Source organism: Oryzias melastigma, linkage group LG17, assembly GCF_002922805.2.
Source record: "Oryzias melastigma strain HK-1 linkage group LG17, ASM292280v2, whole genome shotgun sequence".
Lineage (NCBI taxonomy): Eukaryota > Metazoa > Chordata > Actinopteri > Beloniformes > Adrianichthyidae > Oryzias > Oryzias melastigma.
This window is the reverse complement of record NC_050528.1, coordinates 3,954,785-3,975,250: the sequence shown is the minus strand read 5'-3', so window position 1 is coordinate 3,975,250 and position 20,466 is coordinate 3,954,785. Positions and strand designations below refer to the sequence as shown.

General features: G+C 37.8%; 2 long non-coding RNA genes across 3 annotated transcripts in view; one reads left to right on the top strand and one right to left on the bottom strand.

The window, feature by feature from the left end:
- Nucleotides 1-424: 424 nt before the first annotated feature.
- On the top strand, nucleotides 425-3,619 carry LOC112147586. Its single transcript, XR_002919481.2, has 2 exons — nucleotides 425-982; nucleotides 3,243-3,619. It is a non-coding gene; the product is annotated as an uncharacterized LOC112147586 (long non-coding RNA).
- LOC112147585 overlaps nucleotides 1,759-20,466 on the bottom strand; it is a 20,737-nt gene continuing 2,029 nt past the window's right edge. The window contains exons 1-3 of one of the 2 annotated variants that reach the window (XR_002919480.2): nucleotides 15,187-15,311; nucleotides 8,742-8,826; nucleotides 1,759-2,980 (exon numbers count right to left, since the gene is read on the bottom strand). This is a non-coding gene — a long non-coding RNA (uncharacterized LOC112147585). Of the gene's footprint in view, nucleotides 2,981-8,741; nucleotides 8,827-15,186; nucleotides 15,312-20,466 lie in introns of those variants that run through there. The other variant, XR_004949549.1, reaches the window with a different exon arrangement.

Below are 20,466 nucleotides of genomic sequence, written 5' to 3'. Positions count from 1 at the left end.
GTTTTTATAGGCTAATTTGGAGTTAAGCTAATATGTTAGCAACATGCTAACGTTTCTAGCTAACTTGTCATCTACTGGGTTTTTATAGGCTAATTTGGAGTTAAGCTAATATGTTAGCAACATGCTAACATTTCTAGCTAACTTGTCATCTACTGGGTTTTTATAGGCTCATTTAGAGTTTAGCTAATATTTTAGCAACTTGGTAACATTTCCGAAAAACTTGTGATCTTCTGGAGTTTATATAGGCTAATTTAGAGTTTAGCTAATATGTTATCAACATGCTAACGTATCTGGCTAATTTGTTATCTACTAGGTTTTTATAGGCTAATTTGGAGTTTAGCTTCTATTTTAGGCTAACGTTTTGACTGATTTAATTTACTGGGGAACTTTAGGCTATTTTGGAGTTTAGCTAGTTTGTAAGCACTATAGGCTACTAGCTTTTACATTTTTAGCAAATCTCTTCAGCATTTTCAGCGACTCAACAGATTTGTTGATGTGATATGGGCTTCAGGGCCACCGTACAGCAGGCCTTTTGGAACAATAAAAGTGTATAAAAGAGATTGTTTTTGCAAAGACAGACACACTTATGTATTTCCAAAAAAAATGTATTTAATAAAAGCTTTTCATGCATTAATTTCTACATATTCTATTAGCTTCATATTCCTAATCTGAAGACACACAGGGATGTCAAAGGATTCTGCAGCCTCGGGTGTGGTGAGATCAGCTGGAAAAACTCTGCTCCTGTGATCTTTTAGCGTGAACAAACCAGCAGAAGCAGATTTCCTCCATCACAGGGATCCAGAGAGGAAAGGGTTAAAATCATCAACTTCCTCTGCTCTAACTGACGGATGATTGCGCCACGCTCTGATGGCTTCCTGCTGAATGACCCCGATGAAGTCCAACCTGTCGTTGGCGCTCTGAGCTCCGTTGCTATCCAGACGGATTATGAGTGCTAATGAGGTCTGTTATCTGAGCGGGACAGGTGAGCTCGGCTGCTGGCGTCTCTAGAGGGCCTAACTCCGGTTCCTGCTGAACTGAGCCAGTACTTGTTTCAGGTAAAACTGTTATCAGCTCAGTAGGCACTGGAGGTTGAGCCCGAGCGGTTGCACGGCTCTGCAGCAAACAGGAAACAAAAACTGTTTCATAAAACACTTTTCAGGATGAGTTGGGGGAACATCTTCGAGGGACTCATCTTTATTTCAGCTTCACTGTTAAAATAAACCAACATAATATTTTACTTTGATAACACGCATGAAGAGCTTTGACATAAATTTATATCTGTGAACTTCTCCTTTATTTATATGAACGCTTTTTTTACTAGAAAAAAGAAGATGAGAGAGAATATAGTGAGATTAGATTACATTAGATTAGAAATGGTTTATTTCAAGCAATCAAGAAGAAAAAAAAATAATGTGCATTAAAAATCAGTCATCAGAAGATAGATAGATAGATAGATAGATAGATAGATAGATAGATAGATAGATAGATAGATAGATAGATAGATAGATTTTTATTTTTATTATTTTAATTGTTTCATTTTTTTAAAATTGTTTTAGTGTTTTTTTATTATGGTTATGCCGTTTTTAGCTAAAATCCAGTTGTTTTCTAGGACAGTTTGTGCAGAGTGACAAGAGTCAATTAGAAATTCACTTTTGAGTTGTGAGCGGAATTGTTGAGAACAACCCCGCCCCACTTGCTGAGAGCTCTCTGTTTACATGCTTTCCTGCTAGCTTACAGCCCCTCATTCCTCAACAAAAATGGCGACCAATATCAGAGCTGTCCAGCCGAATGGTTTAGAGCCAGATTCCAATGGAGGAATTTAAAAAACATAGTTAAAAGGATAAATTTAAAGTTCCACTCTATTCATCGTTTGATTCAAATTGTTTCCAGTTGTCTCTAAATTGTTATTTTTATCAAAAATTTAAAAAACCTGTAAAATAAATCTTCCCATCATCCCTTTGTTTGCTTTCTCTGCTGCTAGCTTACAGCCCCTTATTCCCCAACCTAACATTAGCAGTGCAGGAAAGCAAAGACGTTCATGGATCTATTTGTCTACAAGTGGATCCACCCGAATGGGGCGGAGCAGGGAGCTTTTAGCCCCGCCCAGCATATCTTCTCCGTCACAAATAAGCTTTTTTTTCAAGCATTTGAAAAATTTTTTTTGAATAAATAAATAATCAGAATTGCTATTTAAAGTTAATTTTCTTCATAAATGTCCTCCAAAATAAGAAAAATGTAACTAAAACATGTCAAAAACACAATTTTTCTGTTTCACCGTTTCTCCATTTTACCAGTCTCAAGACAGCCTCTTCACTAAGACCTTTAAGCTTTGAATAACAATTTATAGATTTTTCTTAATTTTTTTCCAAATTTATTTGTTTATTTATTATTAGTATTATTATTACTATTATTGTTATATTTTAAACCCTGTTAGAAAGAATACAGTATAGGTTGACATTGCTAAGAAAGTCTGTGCTGATATTTAAATATGTTGCAAAGACAATAAAAAATAATTATTAAAAAAATCTAAAATCTTCAATAAATATTTTAACCCTGAAAGAAAAAAATCAAGAAAATATTTTTCATTTCCTCCCTAGATGAGTGCTGGCTTGCTCGTTATCTGCAGTAAACCTTTTTGCGCTCATGTGAAACTATAAACATTTAATATTTGTGCTTCTGATTTCATTCCTGAGGAATAATCTTGATTTCTGTATCTTCTAAAACTCTGACGTGATCTAAAGCCTGTTGAACACCAACACACAGTTAGCCGCAAACATTCAAGTACACAACATACACAATCGGAGCTCTGCTTTCATGACCACCCAGACAGTAAACGAGCTCAGAGTTCACAATTACATTTGCTCCTTATTTTCCTGATGGGACATTTCCTGTACTTCCTTCCTGCGTGGCCTCGTCCTCCTCGTCCTCCTCGTCCTCCTCGCAGCTTCTCCCTCCCCAGTCACAATCTCTCCTCTGTCTGCTGCCAAAGAAGCACAAGAAATGGTTAAGAAAATGAGCGAGTTATTGTCTTGGAGGCTGTACGTCTTGTTGAGTTAATGGTTTTCTTGGAAAATCTGGTGCAGCCTCTTTCATCAAAAGCACTTCTGAACAGAAACACTTCTTCCTGTCTCAGAGTTACAGGGGGAGGAGATAAAAATCTGAAGCACTTTTCTGTCTGTGTGTCCTTGTAATCAGCCGCCTCAGTTACACATCATTTTCACATTTTCTCTGACCGCTCGCAGGTGACGGAAAGGTTTGTGAGGAGCGGAACTTAGCCACTGTGAACATAGTTTTGACTGAACTGTTCACGGAGCGAGCTAAGCCCTTCACCTCCACCAAACCCACCGGGAGACCACCTCCCGTCCCCGCAGACGGACCAGCTCGCAGGGCAGAACCACAAAGAGGCGCTACAACAGGCATTTCTGTGTTTGATCAGAAAACTGTAGGTTCAGAAAATGAGGAAACGCTGAAGCTGAACTTCCTCCTCTGATCATCATGACGGCAGCATCCCTGCCAGGAGACGCCCACCATGAAGTGAGAGTAACTGAACTACAGTTAGAGGCTGACAGATTATCAGATTATGTTTATAATCTGCAATGATAAATCCATTTTCTTTGAAGTTTGAAATTCATTTTTTTATGTAACAAACTCTGAATGCACTCAAGGTTAAACAAAGACAAATTAAAGCATAATCGTAAAGCAGTTTCAGCTTCAGGTGAAACTGTGATTTTGTTCAGAATATTTTAAAAAAGAAAACAATGTAGAACATAAAAAAATCAATCTGTCAAAAACGGATTAAAACCTTCTTATTTTAAAATGAATCTTTTTTGCTTGAATTCAGGCACAAAAAAAGACCTTGTTTATCGAGGACATTTGCTGGTTTTGTCACCGTCAGGCGGATCTGGCTCCAGAGGACTTCTGGGCCTCTGGTCACGGACAAGATGGCGACCGAAAATATCTTTAGCCGGAAGTGGAAATTTCGCTAAGTTAGCTGGTTCCATCAGCAGGAATTTCCTAAGATTTAGCTGGAAAGGAAAGTTGCGTATGTATTCTGGAATACTAGAGGTGATAGCTGAAAATGAGGAAACTGAAAGCTAGCTAAAAACGCTGAAACTAATAGCAAAAAACGTTGGAACTGACAGCTAAAAATGCTGAAACTGATAGCTAGCTAAAAACGCTGAAGGTGATAGCTGAAAATGCTAAAACTGATAGCTAGCTAAAAACGCTGAAGCTGATAGCTGAAAATGCTGAAGCCAAAAGCGTGCTAAAATATTAGCTAAATGCCAAGTTGGGCAAAAAAGGAGACATTTGTCATTTTGACCAAACGGCTAGCATATTGCTAAAATATTAGCTAAACTCCACATTATTAAAAAAAAAGCAAAAAAAATACTTTTTCCAAAACAGCTAGCATAATGCTAAAATATTAGTTGAACTCCACATTATTAAAAAAAAAGCAAAAAAAAAAATACTTTTTCCAAAACAGCTAGCATAATGCTAAAATATTAGTTGAACTCCAAATTAGCCTAAAAACTGGAAAAATTTCTAAATTAGCTAAAACAGCTAACATATTATAAAAATCTTGGCTAAACTCCAAATTACTCAAAAAAAAATCTGGGAAAAAGGTGTAATTTTGCCAAATACGCTAGCATATTGCTAAAATATTGGCTAAACTTCAAATTAGCCTAAAAACTGGAAAAATGTCTAAATTAGCCAAAACAGCTAGCATGTTTCTAAAATAAACCTAAAAAGTTCTGGTCGAGGATTTCCACATATTTTGGACGCCATGATGTTTTTGCGTCCGGCTCAGGGAGGGGGAGGGGCTTCTGGCTATTCATTTTCGAGCACCGAATGTTTTCTCTGTGGCCAGATTCTCTTGGAGGAGTTTAACTGGGGGGTTGGGGGTGTCCAGTTTCACCGCTTTTTGTAAAATTATTATTGTAAACATCTTAATTTGACCATTTCGCAACAGAAACTCAAACTTTAAGTGTAAACAAAACATAAAAAAAGATCATTTGTGGTTAGATTTTGAGTGAGAAAACAGTATGAGAAACAGTTTGGAGCATCACTTTTTACTGAATATTCTATTGGTTCCTTGAACTAGAGAAACTGCATATTTTTTCAGATATATATCGCGTTGGATAACTTTTGAGATACATTTGCTCGGTCTTATCATCTCCAAGGTCATCAGGACCCATTGAGTGAATCTGAGTGTTGCTGCTTCCGTACAACAGCAGCGCTGAGGCAGAGCTGCAGCTCTTGGCTGCACTTGCTTAGCTGATGCTGAAGTAGTTTCAGTAACTTCATTAACTCTATTTTTCTTTATTGTAAAATCATTCACAACAATCTTTTTAAGTATAAGTATGCAGTTACAGCCTAAATCAAAAAGCCTATGTTGATACATATCGTCAATAGTTGATTAGAAATTCGTGTTTGAGTTGTAGACTGGACTGTTGGTGCAAACCCGCCCCCTTTCCTCCCCTCCCCTGCCCTGTTTGCACGCTGCCGTGCAAGTTTATGGCCTCAAGATAACATTAGCAGCGCAATAAAAATACTGGAGTCATGCAGCCGTACAGTTTGACAGCTAAGAAGTCGAGGAAAACGAAGACGTAGATTTTTATTTGCTCCTGATCCAACATAATTACCAGGAAATAAAGAAACAAGCTTAAATGATAAAATATATATATTTCATCATGAGAAACATGCTACAAGAACATGCTAAAAACCCCATTTTCATTTCAGTGAGTCTTTAAATGCATTGTAGCTAAAATATAAAGTGACTTCTCCACAGGTAAATGGGCGGAGTCACAGCCAGCCTGGACAGAAACCCATGAAAACGCTTATTTGTGTTTTTTTCATGGTTTAAGACTGCAAACTTATAATTATCTGACTAAATCTGTTGATTCCCTCACATTCAGGTCACATTGGTTGTCAGATAAACGTAGGTTTGCTTCCATATTGTTTTTACTCCCAAATAAAGCAGAGATAATCGAAAAAAAGGTGAAATAATCTCATGTTTTTGTGAGTTTAGGGGGTGCAGGTGTGGATATGTTCTCCTCCAAAGGACGTAACTTAAATAAACCTTAACAACATGCTGAGCGATGAATATTTTTAAAGGTGTTTTCATTTTGTGGTGTCAGAGGACTGGAGTGCAGACGGATCCTCGCCGGCGTGGACGCTGGGATCAGGCGGCCTTCGGCGTCTGGAGTCCTGCAGGAGTTCCAGCTCCGGCTGGTTGGAAATCCCTGGCAATGTGATTTACATGACATCAGAACCAAATCACTCTGCCAGGAATCCCCCCAGCCGGAGCAAGCGTTCAGCGTCCCGCCGACAGACGGAGATGGCGGACAGCGGCAGACATCATTTGTTGTGAAATGGGTGGAGGTGAGGATGGAGGGAGGGAAAGTTCACACTGCAGGTGTCTGTTTGAGAACACATCAGCATGACAGAACGCATTTATCCCTTCATCACCGTGTAATTACGGGACAGACGCACTTTCAAACGCCCAACATTTCATCTTTGTGGCGAGCTCGCCGAAGGTTGATGGACTTTTCTTTCGTTGACACACCTGGGTAAACAGAGCATTACTGCCAACCTATAGGCTCAGAACGAATCTATAGGCTCCAGTTGTGGGCCTGTGCACGTGCTCGTGAGGCCGTGCATGTGTAATCCATCAAGCTGGTGTCCCGGCTTTGAAACTGTGCAGGTCTGTGTTGGTTCAGGTGTCAAACCAAAGCCTGAAGCTCGTTTGGTCTCAGGCAGACGGAGACGTTTTACCCACTTTCTGGACAATGAGCCGTTCTCCCGGTTCTGCATCTGTTTAAGCTTCACCACAAAGACTCAATAACACAAATAATCCCCTCAGTTAAGCTCAGCATACACAACAAAACGATTACACAAAAACATAAGAGCTGGAAAGCTTTAGGTTTTCTACAGGAGGGACCAACAGATGTTGAGACACATTCTCTCTTTATACGGCAACCACAAAGGGACATTTCTCCCATCACTTAAAACTGAGCTCTAGAACCGAATCTTCTACGCCTCCATTGTGGCTCTCTGATTAAAGACAAAAATACAAGGCTTTTAGCCTAAAAAGTAAATTTAAAGTAAAACTTATAAAAAAGTAAAATAACTTAATTCTCTGCGAGCTTCCAAAACACAGTAACCGTAATCGAGAACTAAACACTGACAAATTCCAGTGTTTTAAGAGCGCAAAATGGTTCTAGAATTACAATTAATTAGCTGTACTTTAATTTTAGAAAGTTAGATTGATGAATTTCTGGATAAAACGCTAGATTTGCTCCATCCAGATGATCCTATGTGATACAGGAAGTCTTTTATTTTGAAAGGAAGTCTCGTGAAACTCTGCTAAAAGTTATAAACTGTTTCATATTTGGGGGGAAAAGGAGATTTTCTCATGAAGTTTGTTTGACTCATGCCAAAAAAATAATAGTTTATTTATATTTCACATGAAAATAAAATAAATACAAAGTAGTGTCTTATTTTTCTAAAGGATGTGGCTCCTGCTGCAGTGAGAAATCAACCTAAACAACTCTTTAAGTGCGAAAGGTTGCAGATCCCTAAGATTAAAACAATGACTTTTTTATTTAGTACAATAAAGTATAATGAAATATTTATTTTTCTCCAACTTGTTAAAACACGACTGACTATTATCAGGATCACCATTAAATTTTTATATAGATATTTATTTATATATATATGATAGTAAGTCGTAACATAAAGAGAAAAATTTAAAGTCAGAGAGTAAAGTCGGAAACATTTTAGAAAGGGAAAATTGTAAAACTAAAAAAAAAAAATTACAATTTAGGAGAATAAAGTAATCAGTTTAAATTATATATATATATATATATATATATATATATATATATATATATGATAGTAAAGTCGTAAAATAATAAGAATAAGTCAGTTTTACAACACTAAAGTAGAAAAAAATTGAGGGAAAATATATGTATAATTAAAAAAGAAAATGAGAATAAAGTAATCAAATTCTGACTCAAAACGCATAATTTTACAAGCAAAAAATCAGGTATTTAAAAAAATAATAATAATTTATCTTTTAAGAAGTTTTAGCAAAGACACTCAATTATTACCTGTTGAATTTATGCTCCAAACAATCCAGAGGAACGAAATAGACTGTCAAGAATCTCCATGAATCTGCTTTACTTTTAGTAAATGTTTTATTTTCAGGAAATTACAATTTTACTTTTACAAAAAAGACAACTTTTTATGTAATTTACAAATTTTTTCTAAATTTATAATTTTGTCCTTGCATTTTATTTTTTATTTTTTCAAAAATTTTACAACTTTTTCCTAATTCTATTATATATTATTTTTTTCTTTCATTGTGGCCGTAATATTTATTGTATTGAAACAAATACATTACTGCTAAATCGTATTTATATATATATATATTTTTTCCTTTCACTATGTCAATCTCTGTATATTTCTCTCAATTTTTTGTGACACTTGAATAAAACAAAATGTTAATTCATCAAGATAAAAAAAAAATAGTTATGGATGCAAAGTAGAAAATAATAATATAACCTTTAAGGTTTTTGTGCTGCAAATAAATCCATTTTATTCCTTATATTGTGCTTAATTTTAAAGAAAAAATAGGATACTTTAAAGGCAGAAAAATGTTTCCTGACATTAGTGTCAAGTGATTCTCATAAAATGCTTGAATGAGCGGATAAGGAACGGAGGACGGATCCAGCTCTTACCCATGATGCTCCACTCCTCACCTGAACCACGAGCTGGTTTGTCACGTTTCAAACCGTGGAGACGAGGAAGCAGCGGGCGGATCTCCTGTGGGGAGAGAAGGAAAACACATTAAACAAAAGTTTGTTTTTATGCTAAAAGTCTGATATTTCAGTCTCTGATGAACATTATGTACAGAATACTCTGTTCTAACCTTCATAGAATTTCAAGAACTTTTTTAGAATTTGACTTTGATTTATTTAAAAAATTGCAACAAGAGAGAAAGAATAAAAAAAACATGATCTTTTCTGCAATGCAGATAATTTGTAAAACTTCCTTATTTTGGTGGATTTTAAAAAGTGAAATATTTTGCATTTTCCTAAATTTTGACCTCATTATTTTGGTCCTTGATTGTTAAATTTACAGATTCTCACTCAACTGATCACAAATTCTTCTCTCATTTATCCAAGTATAGGCCCTAAAAACTGTTGTTTTCGAATATTTAATCTTCTTTTTAATCTATTTTCTGACATAAACTGCTGCTTCACTTGTTCAGTGTTTTTAGAAGCGTTTAAAAGAGCAGGAATGAAATGTTCCACCTGCAGGTGCGTGAAGTGGTTCTTGATCCTCTGTGAGAACAGTCTCTACTCTGAGAGTCATTACAGTCAAACACGTCACCGGTGAGAAGAATGACTCAGAACGACAAATCAAGTAAGCATTTGGTCGGATGTTCAACTTTTTTAATTATGTTCAGCACTTTAGGTTTAAATATAGATAAATAAGGGAGATTGTGGACAACATTTAAAGACCCACTCCAAAGAAAATGTGTTTTTAACATGTTCTTGTAGAATTCTTCTCACCTATGTGGAAGAACTTATGATTCAAACTGAGTTCTGACTATTTCTTAATTCGCTGGATCAGAAAATCAGGTGCTAGAGAACTCTCAGGCAGCTACAGAAATGGGCGGGGCCAAAGTCACCCCTCCCCCTGGCCCACTCACAGTTAGCTGTGCGAGACACAATGAGCATTTAACACTCGTGCTGATTGCGATTCTGCCCCAAAACTGAACAACTGGATTGATCCAGTTTTGCTTGTTGTTATTTTTGCAGCGCTACTGTTAGCTTGAGGCTATAAGCTAGCACGTTAGCGCTCAAACAGAGCTCTCAGCGACCGGCTAAAAACTTCATAATCATCAGTAAAGAAAATATAAAATAAAAATACAAAAATACAGTTGGATGAATGATCAGTGAATCTCTTTGATGATGTTGTGTCAAAAAAATAAATATGGAAACCTAACAATCCTCATGGTTGACGACAACAACCTCCTTCATTAAACCTGAACGGAAAAAGTTTGCCTCCTTGAGTTAAACGCACAGAGACGTCAGAACAGACAGTTATAACTTTAGGGGTGTCAGATTATCGCGTTGATCACAATTAATTAATGACAATGAATTAATTACAGGCAAATTATTTTATTTTTTGTATAGACAGTTTTTTTTAATGTGTTAATCTCATTTTTAATCTGTAGCTAATGTCGTGTTCTCAAATGTAAAAAATATATAAAAGGTGTAATAAATAAATAAAATGCCTCTTAACGTGTAAAATCTGAGCACTCTGGACCAGATGTTTTGTTTTTGTGTTTTGTTTAGTTTTTTTTAATTGCTTGAGATTGAAAAGAAAATTACCTCTTGTTGGTGCAAATAAAGATGGACTTCATAAAGGTAGTTTTTAAGCTGTAATTTGATTTTTTAAATTTAATTTAAATGAAAATACCTAAAAATGAGGCTTTTCCTGCTAAAATGGATTCATTAATGACTAATTACAGCACAATCTAACAGCTAAACAAGGATCCTCTCAGTGTTTTCCTCCCTGATCCTTGACAAAGTCTTTGACAAAAGAAGATGGTTTGTCTCCTAAAACCTACAGCCTCATGCACTCATAGGGGTGCTGCGGGTATTTGGGTTTTCTGGGGTCGTGAAGGTTACGGAAGAGCAGCTGCATCTTAAGGCAGAGCAGCTGAATTATCCAGTCTCACTCTTATTTATGCTGTGTTTACTACAACCTGTCACCCGGAGCATTCCAGTAGAAAGAAATGTGTTCACTGTCCAGGTTCACGGAGCGGTGTATGACCTTGATATTTCGTGTGTGTCCCGTACAGCTTTGACCATTTTTTTTGGCCCGTTTTCCCCAATAAGGACAGTTGTTACAAAGAATTCTAATCACATCAGAATAAATGCAGTTCTTCCGTTTTTCTCTGCTAATGTAATCTAATCTCACTAAAACTGGTTAAGTAAAAGTAGTTTAAGTCTACAACTATCATGGTGAATAAAACGAACACTATTTTGTTTACCGACATAATATTTTCAATACTCTTATTTTTATTTCTTGTGACTCTGACTTTTTTGCACAAACACACAAAGACAGTGATTTTTATTTATACCTTTACATGAAGGTTTTTGTGCTGAATTATTTGATTTCTGAAACTTTTTTTCTGTAATTATTCAAGAGAATCAAATTTCTTTATAATCCACCTACTGTTATAATTCCCCCCAGCATGTAAACAGAACTTCTACCAGGGCCGGTGGTGACAAAGCCACGGCTTGTGTTTGACATCAATTGATTCTTAAATTGGTGCCATTTGTAGCCAACACAAGCAGGCATGTTGTAGAAAAGTCTGAGAAGTTTACTTCAAATGTATAAGGAGGTACATATACTTTGGCAAATACTGGTATGACCAACTACTGTATCATGAAAATACATGAAAATATGAGTAAACGGTCCAGTTCAGAAAATGTCTTTCCTCAGACTCACATTTAGCTTTTCGGTGTAGAGCTGCCATATTCAGAGTGGAGACTCGTCTGTTTAGACTCTCTCCTGCTAGCTTACAGACCCTCACACCCCCAACCGAACGCTAGCGGTGTAACAAAAATGGCAATATCAAAGCTATCCATCCACACAGTTCTGATCCAGATTCCAGCTCAAATTAGGAAAACAAAGACACTCATATAATCTTTTTCAAAAATAATTTCTTTGTCTGCTCTTGATTCACAACAATTTGAACAAAGAAATACTCAGGAATACAATTTTAAGCTTAATTTTCTTTATATACACTATATATCCAAAAGTATTGCCTTGACTCACATATGAACTGAAGCACCATCACATTCCTAACCTACAGAGTAAAACATGATGTTGGTCCACCTTCTGCAGCTATTCCAGCTTAAACTTCTCTAGGAACCACAAGGTTGGGGAGTTTGTTTCTAGGAATTCTGGACCATTCTTCCTAAAGTGGATTGGTCAGATCACACACTGATGTTCGGGGAGAAGGTCTGGCTCTCAGTCTCCACTCTAATTCATCCCAAAGGTGTTCTGTGGGGTTCAGGTCGGGACTCTGTGCAAGTTCATCCACACCAGACTCTGTCCTCCATGTCTTTATGGACCTTGTTTTGTGCTCTGGTGCACAGTCATGTTGGAGGAGGAAGAGGTTGCTCCAAATTGTTCCCACAAGAGGATGGAAGAGTCCAAAATGTTTCATTCAAAGTTTCTTTCACTGGAACTGAGAGGTATGAAAAACAAGCCCACACCATCATTCCTCCTCCACCAATGCAGTCTGAAATGTCCCGTTCTCCTGGATCCTCCAAATCCAGACTGATCCATCAGAATTCCAGATGGAAAAGCGTGATTCATCCGTCCAGAGAAGGCGTCTCCATTGCTCTCGAGTCCAGTTGTGGCGTGCTTTACACCATCCGACGCTTTGTATTGCACTTGATGATGGAAACCCATTACATGAAACTTTATGGGGACTGGACTGGGGCTAATCTGAAGGTCACATGAAGGTTGACCGCGAAGAAAGCCGATGACTTCTTTGCACTACGACCTTCAGCATCCGCTGACTCTTCTCCATCAGTTCACCACTTGGGGTCTGAGTTTGTTGTAGCCAAATTCTTCCATTTTGTTCTGATAGAGCCGACAGTCAACTGTGGAACATTTAGGAGATTTCACGACTGGATTTGTTGCACAGATGGTATCCTATGACAGCTCTAGAGAGCGGAGCATCCTTTCACAAATGTTTGGAAAAACAGTCTGCATGTCTGATTGCTGGATTTTAGACACCTGTGGCCAGAACAGGAGATTAGAAAACCTGATTCTGATCATTTGGATGGTAAGGCAACACTTTTGGTAATATAGTGTATGTCCTCCATCATCGGAAAAAAGCCTCAAGATGTTAAAAACACAATTTTTATGGGAGTGAGTCTTTAAAAGCTCCGGAAATATCACTAACAGTCATAGTAGCATCCACACTTTAAATCCTCCCACGGAGCTTCAAGAGGCTCTTTTTCTTTTGTCACTTTGGCCTTCAACTTTCAGCTGTCTTTCACTCTGACCAGCAAAACTTTCAAGGTCGAGACTCATCTGCCATGTTCAAAGTTGGCCATGCAAGCGCTTCAGTTTAGCTGCTGTTAGACAAACCAAACACGAGATGACATCAAGGATGTTAGGATCCAAGGACACGCTGGGATTCAGGGAGCGAGCAGAAACGCAGAAATGTTTGTGTTTAGCTGAACTCAAATTGCTGCAGTTTCAGGAATTCCGCAGATAAGAAAGTCAAAGCTGAACTGGGTGAGAATGAAGCAAACTGAACACGTGAAAGAGGGTAAGAGGAGCCGCCGTCTTTGGAAACAAACTGAGGAAAACTGGACGAGAAAGAATATAGATGAAGATGATAGCTGAAATTTAGAAACTATTTCAAAATAAAATGCTAATTCAAACTAGAAAAGTTGCATTAACTGTGATAATGCTAGTGGGGATGCTTTTTGCTGAATATGGTCACTGAATATGCTGAAGCTTTTTGCTGAAGATGCTAAAGGAATTTGCTGTAATTTGCTGAAAATGCTTAAGTTACTAAAGGGCTAAAAGTTGCAGAAATTGCACAAAGAATTTGAAGAATTTCTTGAAAAATTGCATAAAAAAATCTTTAAAAGGTATGAACTAAAATTAGCTCAATAAAAACCTTAGTATGTGTAAAATTAGCTAGAAAAGCTAGGATATTGCTAAACTACTATCTTAACTCAGAATTGGCCCAAAAAACGTTAGTATATGCTAAATTAGTGAAAAAAGCTAGCATGTTGCTAAAATATTGGGTTAGCAAAAAATTAGCCCCAAAAACCTCAGTAAATGCCAAATTAACAAAATAAAAAAGGCTAGCATGTTGCCTAAGTACTACCTTAACTCAGAATTAGACCAAAAAAAGAAAAGCTAGATAGCATGTTGCTAAAATATTGGTTTAACAAAAAGTTAGCCCAAAAAATTTAAGTAGATGCCAAAATAGCAACAAAAAGGCTAGCACGTTGCTTAAATACTACTTTAACTCAGAATTAGACCAAAAAACCGCAGTAGGTGCCAAATTAGCCAAAAATGTTAGCATATTGCTAACAAAAGTATTAGCTAAGTTCAAACCTAGCCTTAAAAAACGTCAGTAGCATTAATGTCCTTAACATGCTGAACGTTTTGATACCAAACTTGCATAATTTGCAGAAACAACACAAATATTCTAAAAATTATGGGGGGAAAAAATTCTAAATTTCTATAAATTGGATTAATTGCATAAATTTGAAAAATGTTCCATTCATTTTATAAAATCGCATAAATTGCTTAAATTCTTAAGAAAACTAAAATGTACAAATACCAAAAGTACAAGCAGGAACGTCCTGAACAAGCTGAACGTTTTTATGCCAAATTGCTTAAATTGCTGAAAGTGTGATTGAGTTTTTACAATTTCAAAAAAGTGTTTGGAAGAATAAAATTGTGAATAAATTGTATTTACAGCTCTGTTTTTTACAGCAGATCCAAACAGGAAAATCTGTCACATCATTTTTGTTTTGTTGCTCTATTTTTGGGCTCCTCTCTGCTTGATCTCCGTCATCCTGCGTCTCTCATCTTACATTGAATTGAATTTATTTTCAGGTCTGGTGTGGAATAGTAATAACAAGCGCAGGCTTTGACGGACACAGCGTCTGTCTGATTATCCCTCCGTCTCAGTGGGATTTCGCGAGAACATCACCTTCCCTCTCCGGAGCGGCCTTTGTGTGTCGCCTTTAATATCTTAAGTGAGAATAAAATACTTTATAACTCATCTCTCAATTGAACCTTTTTCCTTTTGCACTTTTGGCTAAATTTAGGCTGAAACTGTTTAAAATGAGCAACAATTGGTCTGGCTGAGCTCCAGATGACCTGCAGAGGAAGGAAGCAAGTACACGAGTAATGAGCCCTTAAACTCCATTTCTTTCTTCGTTTTTGTCACTCTAATCAGTTTTTTCTAAAGGAAGAAGGTCTCCAATCATCTATTTTCAAACCGTTCCTAGTGTTTTTTTTAATTAAGATTAAGCCGTTTTTAGCTTAAATCAACAAAACATGTAGTTTTTTAGGACATAGTTTCTGCAGAGCGACCAGAGTTCAACAGAAATTTACCTCTGACTTCTTGTGAACCGTTGGCACCAAGTGACGTCTGGTTCACACCGGACGTGGACGCGCTGCAGAGTGGTGTGCAGGCGGAGTGCGCGCGCCGCACGGTATCCCCTTATCCTCCAGTTCACACCAGTTGCCATCATCAGACAACCTAAACCACACCCCCCGCTCTGTTGTTAGCCCACTATATTGATCTGTGTGTGTCTCAGTGTCTGTTTTTGTGTGTTAATTTTGAACTTTACTGTCTGTTTAGATACAAAAATATGATCGCATTTGTCAGTCGCGGTATTTTATTGTGAAAAGTTGCTTATATTTTGAAAATTGACCAGACTTTCTTTGTGTGTCTTGACGTAATTTCCTGCCAGACTTGAGATACTCACGGCTTGCACAAAAAATAGACCAGACGCCAAAACGATGGCTGCACGAGACGGCCACGGAGGAACTCGGCGCTTCACATCTAGTGGGAACTACACCATAGATTAACAAGGGCGCGGAATGGAAGCAGTGCTTCCAGGTCTGGTGTGAACCAGGGATAATCCTGCCCCCACTTCCATTTCATCCATCTCTTTACTCTTTCCCTCACTAGCTGACAGCCTCTCAGACCCTCAACCTATAACACATTTATACACATATATACATACATACTTTTATAAATAAATATACATATATATATATACACATGTGTGCATACACACATATATATGTATATATAAATGTTTATAGATATGTATATATATGTATATATATATATATATATATATGTATATTATATATGTATGTATATAGTAAGTATATACATACATATATACATATATAAATATATATCGACTTTGACACATTTTACACCTAAAACCCAGCCCCATCCCCGCTCCGGAGTCGGCCCACTACATTGATCTGTGTGTGTGTTGTTTGTTCATCTCTGTGTAGATACAAAAACAGGATCGCATTTGCTAATCAATGTGTTTTATTGTGAAAAATTGGTTGTATTTTGAAAATAATTTTGATTTTCTCATGTATCTTGATCTAACTTCCTGCCAGAATTGACTCGGATCGCTCTTAGCTCGCGCACAAAATAGAGCAGACGGCGAAAGAATCCGCTGCACTGTGCGAGCCTTCCGCGGAGGACCGCAGCGCTCCGCGTCTCGTGTGAACCACACTATGGGTTAACAAGGGCGCTGAATGGAAGCGGCCTGCCGAACAAAGTGAATGACTCTTCACAACGTGTAATTAATTTGCGTTACTAAATATTAACGTGTTAATTCTTTTTGATTAATCGCGTTAAAGTTTACAGACCTGGAAAAATTGTTCTGGTACAGTCTTGGGATTTCAATAATACGTATATCGTAATACATATAGATATAAGTATACTGCGATACGTATCGTATCGCTAGACTCTTGCCAATACACACCCTTAATAATGATGTTGTGTGTCCTTTCAGCTGCAACATAAAGAAAATCCTTCCCTGATAGGTTTTGTCTGGCTGGAAAAATTGGAAATGCAAAACATCCACTATCAGCGGCTTTCTCTTCTATGATAAAACTCTATAAGTGCTTCACAATTGAAGAGCTGAGACTCAAACTCTGACATCCTTATCTAAAAGTGGCGGCACATTAAAATGACAGGAATGAAGAAATTGCCCCTTTCACCTTCGTTGTGTCAGGTAAAAAAGTGTGCTTGAAGCTTTGAGAGCCGTTATTGACAGCGTAAAAAGTGCATCCATTCCCGCAGCAATCTCCAAATGCATTAACCTGCAAAAGCATTAACACTCGACTCAGAGATGGACCTCACAGACGGCCGCCCTGAACAAATCCTGCCCCTCTCAGCTCATGTTCTCACTCCGAGCTGGGACGCTCCTCTTGTGATTACCCCGTGATTTTAGCAGCCTGAGCTGCACTGTATTTTGGCTAGACAGCTTTTCTGGGAGCCGGCCAAGGGCACACATGATTGGTTGGGGGTCTGTCTGGAGCTGACAAACAGTTACTCTATCCCAGTTTGACCTGCGGCGCTCTAAAGCTGAACTACTGGACTGAAAATGTGAAAAGTTTGGGTCTCGGCGCGTCACCGGCTGGTCTGTGTGTCACGGACGAGCTCGGAGAACAAAGGCGGCGATGCAGACGACAGGCGGGAAAGGAGGGAAAGTGGAGCGCAGAGGACGGACGCAGGAAGAGGGAACAGCGGAAAGTCAAATGGAGGAGACGTGACGTACGGGTGGAACTTAAAAAAGAACAGCCTTTGAAACCAAACAGGATAGAGTCAGGATGACACTGTTTTTTGCAAACATTGTGGGATTTCATGGGGGAGAATTTGTCCAATTTTTCCAAAAGGCTCAGACAACGTTGCTGTTCTAGAGATCGCTACAAAAAAACCTTTCTTCCATCAGCAATAAGAGTATATAACAACATGTAACAGATAATTATCGTTGGTCATTACTGCCTTAAACTGCACACTGCTTGTAATATTCCCTACATTTTGTTTTCTTGTATTCATTCTTTATATCTTATGTAAATAGTATATATTCTGCTGCAACAACCACATTTACCAGCTTGGGATGACTAAAGTATTTCTATTCAATTTTATCCTATTTTATTTTATTTAATTTAAAGATCCACTCCAATAAAAACTGAGTCTTTTACAGGTTTTTGTGGCATTTTTCTGATGATGGAGGAAATTTAAGCTTAAATTTGCATTTCTGAGTAATTCTTCATTCAAATCGCTGTGAATCCGGAGGAGACGAAAAAATCCAGTTTGAAAAAGTTCGTATTTATGACGTAGAAAATTAGCTGAGTATGTCAAACCAGTAAGATCTGACTTTATCTAAATTTACAATATTAAAATGAGCTGAAACACTGTGAAACCTAACTTATTTATATATTTTTGTGTTGTTTAGAAGGTGTTCTCCCAATTTTGTTATTTTTTTTAAGAGGATTTATTATAAAAGCTGAAAGCTTGCAAAAGAAAAAGAAAATTGTAAAAAAAGAAAAGAAAATTTGCTGGGCGGGTCACAAGCTCTCTGCTCCGAGCTTTCAGCAACAAAAATGGGAAATGGGGGCGGAGTTGCTCCATGCCAACAGCCCCGCCCACAACTAAGAGGTATTTTTTTTTTAATAGCTCTGATGTTCCAACCAATTTTTGTTTCACTGCTTATGTTGTGTAAGCTAGTGGTAGAGCGCGTAAACAGAACGCTCTCAGCAATGGAAAGGGGAGGCGGGGTTTTTGCTGCACCAATGGTCCCGTTAAACAACTCAAATGTAAATTTTTAATTAAAAATTGGTGCTCTGCAGAAACTATGTCCAAGAAAATGGCAGAAGTTTTTGATTTTGGCTAAAAAGCAGCACATTCTCATTCCCAATTCATCAAAATGTGACATTTTGGGTGTCCTTAACTCATTTTTTTTTGGCGTGCTGGCTGTTCCCATTACATCCCAAGTCCCAACCTTTGAAAACTAGAACCGATTCGGTACCGGGACGTGGAGCATACCGGTACTCTAACTGGATAACGGTTCGCTCCCCGTACCACATGTGGTACCTAGTTGGGGTCCAGTACCGCGTCCAGCGCCAGGTTAGGGTACCGGTACTGGTCGTGTCCTGAGAACCAGTCTGTGTGCAGTACAGCATCCGGAACCGCGTCCCGAGGTTAGCAGAGCCTTGATTTTACGTACACCCAGCACGTCAAAAAATGACGAGTTGGGCAAATCCAAAACATCAAAAAGTGGCGCGTAGAAGTCCTGAACAAAACATCAGTAAGTGACGACTTTGGGATGGAAATGTGTTGCAAAAAACATAAATATAATTTAAAAAAAACACGAGAGTTTAGAGTTTTTCCACCAAATCTTATTATCTAACCTTTTCTAAAACGAAAATAGTATTTTCTGTTCTAATAAAGTTTTTTCAGCTTAAATTTTCACCAAAAACCACTTTAATCTACCTCAAGCTCACATATTATCCGTTTGAGCCTTTTTCCATCCAAACATAACCTGGAATGAAACCAGTCTAATCATCAACACGTGTGTGAAACTAAAAAAAGAAAAAGTTCCACAATAAGCGTAATTACAAACCAGAAGACGGTTTACATCCGACTGAGAAACAAATCAACTAAAACTGTTTTGGCCAAATCCTCCTGCAGAAGCAAATTTCCTCGTCAGATCAGGTCTAAAGAAGTTCTCAAAGATGCTGCTTTTCAGGGAGAATAGAAGTCTCTGTGGTTTTAGCCCAACGGTTCCTCCAGGGAAGATGGACGGAACCATTTATGGACTGAAGAAGTTCACAGAAAACCTCTAAAAATGAGAATTAAATCAAAATAAAACAGAAGTCATGACACATTACTGAGTTCTAAACCTGTTTTTTTAGCTCCGTTTTGCTATAAAAAGTTAAAATCGAACATCAAGAGGAGCACATTTTCACAGCCAGATCATTCTTCCATTGGTGACACCGACCTACAGCGAGGACATCAAGGTTCTTTGACAAAACCCTGAGCTGAACCTTCAGCCAAGCAGCAGCAGCAGCGGCGGCAGCAGCGGCGGCGGTAATCATAGTTTCCCACACATAAACGAAGGTGAAGGCAGTTTACGAGGCTCCCAAAAAATGCAATAAAACGTCTTTCTGTGAATGCAGCCATCTGTGGAACTTTAAAAGCACTTCCTGTAAACAAGACGGAGGAGAACAAAACCTCTCACTCCCCTTCAGGACGCTCAGAATTCGCCTTTCATCTTTGTTTTCCAGCGTTTCTTCTTCACAGCTTTCAGCTTCAGTCTCCTGTCTGTCTGCCTCCGAGCTTTCATTTCTCCTTTTCCTTGTCCTCAAAAACACTTTGCTGGTGCAAAGGAACGATTCTTTACTTCAAATTGTTGAGGAAAAGGAGCAGCAAATGTTATTTAAAGTACAGACAAAGGGATGAATGAGAAAGTGTTTCTTTTAATTCCAAAAATATGGAACAAATTTAACAAGTTTGGGCATAAATCTGCATTTAAATAGAAGACCATTTACCATTTTAAGCTAAAATTAGTCTCTGTTTTGTATATTTTTAATTGTAAAGCTACAAAAACTGCCAATAATTTTTGTTGTTGTTCATTTTCTGTTCTAATGCATTGAACCTTCATAAATGTCAGCTCATTCGCGCTCAGAGGTTAAGTTGATGTTATCACGTCCCGACTGACATCAGCATTAAAAATGGGTCCGTTTTGTGAATGAATTTGAGTGAAATGCTTCACATTCTTCCCATCAGAAGCAGCTGGAAACGCTCAGAGAATTTCTGACATCTCCTCATGTTTTGCCGCTCTGACATTC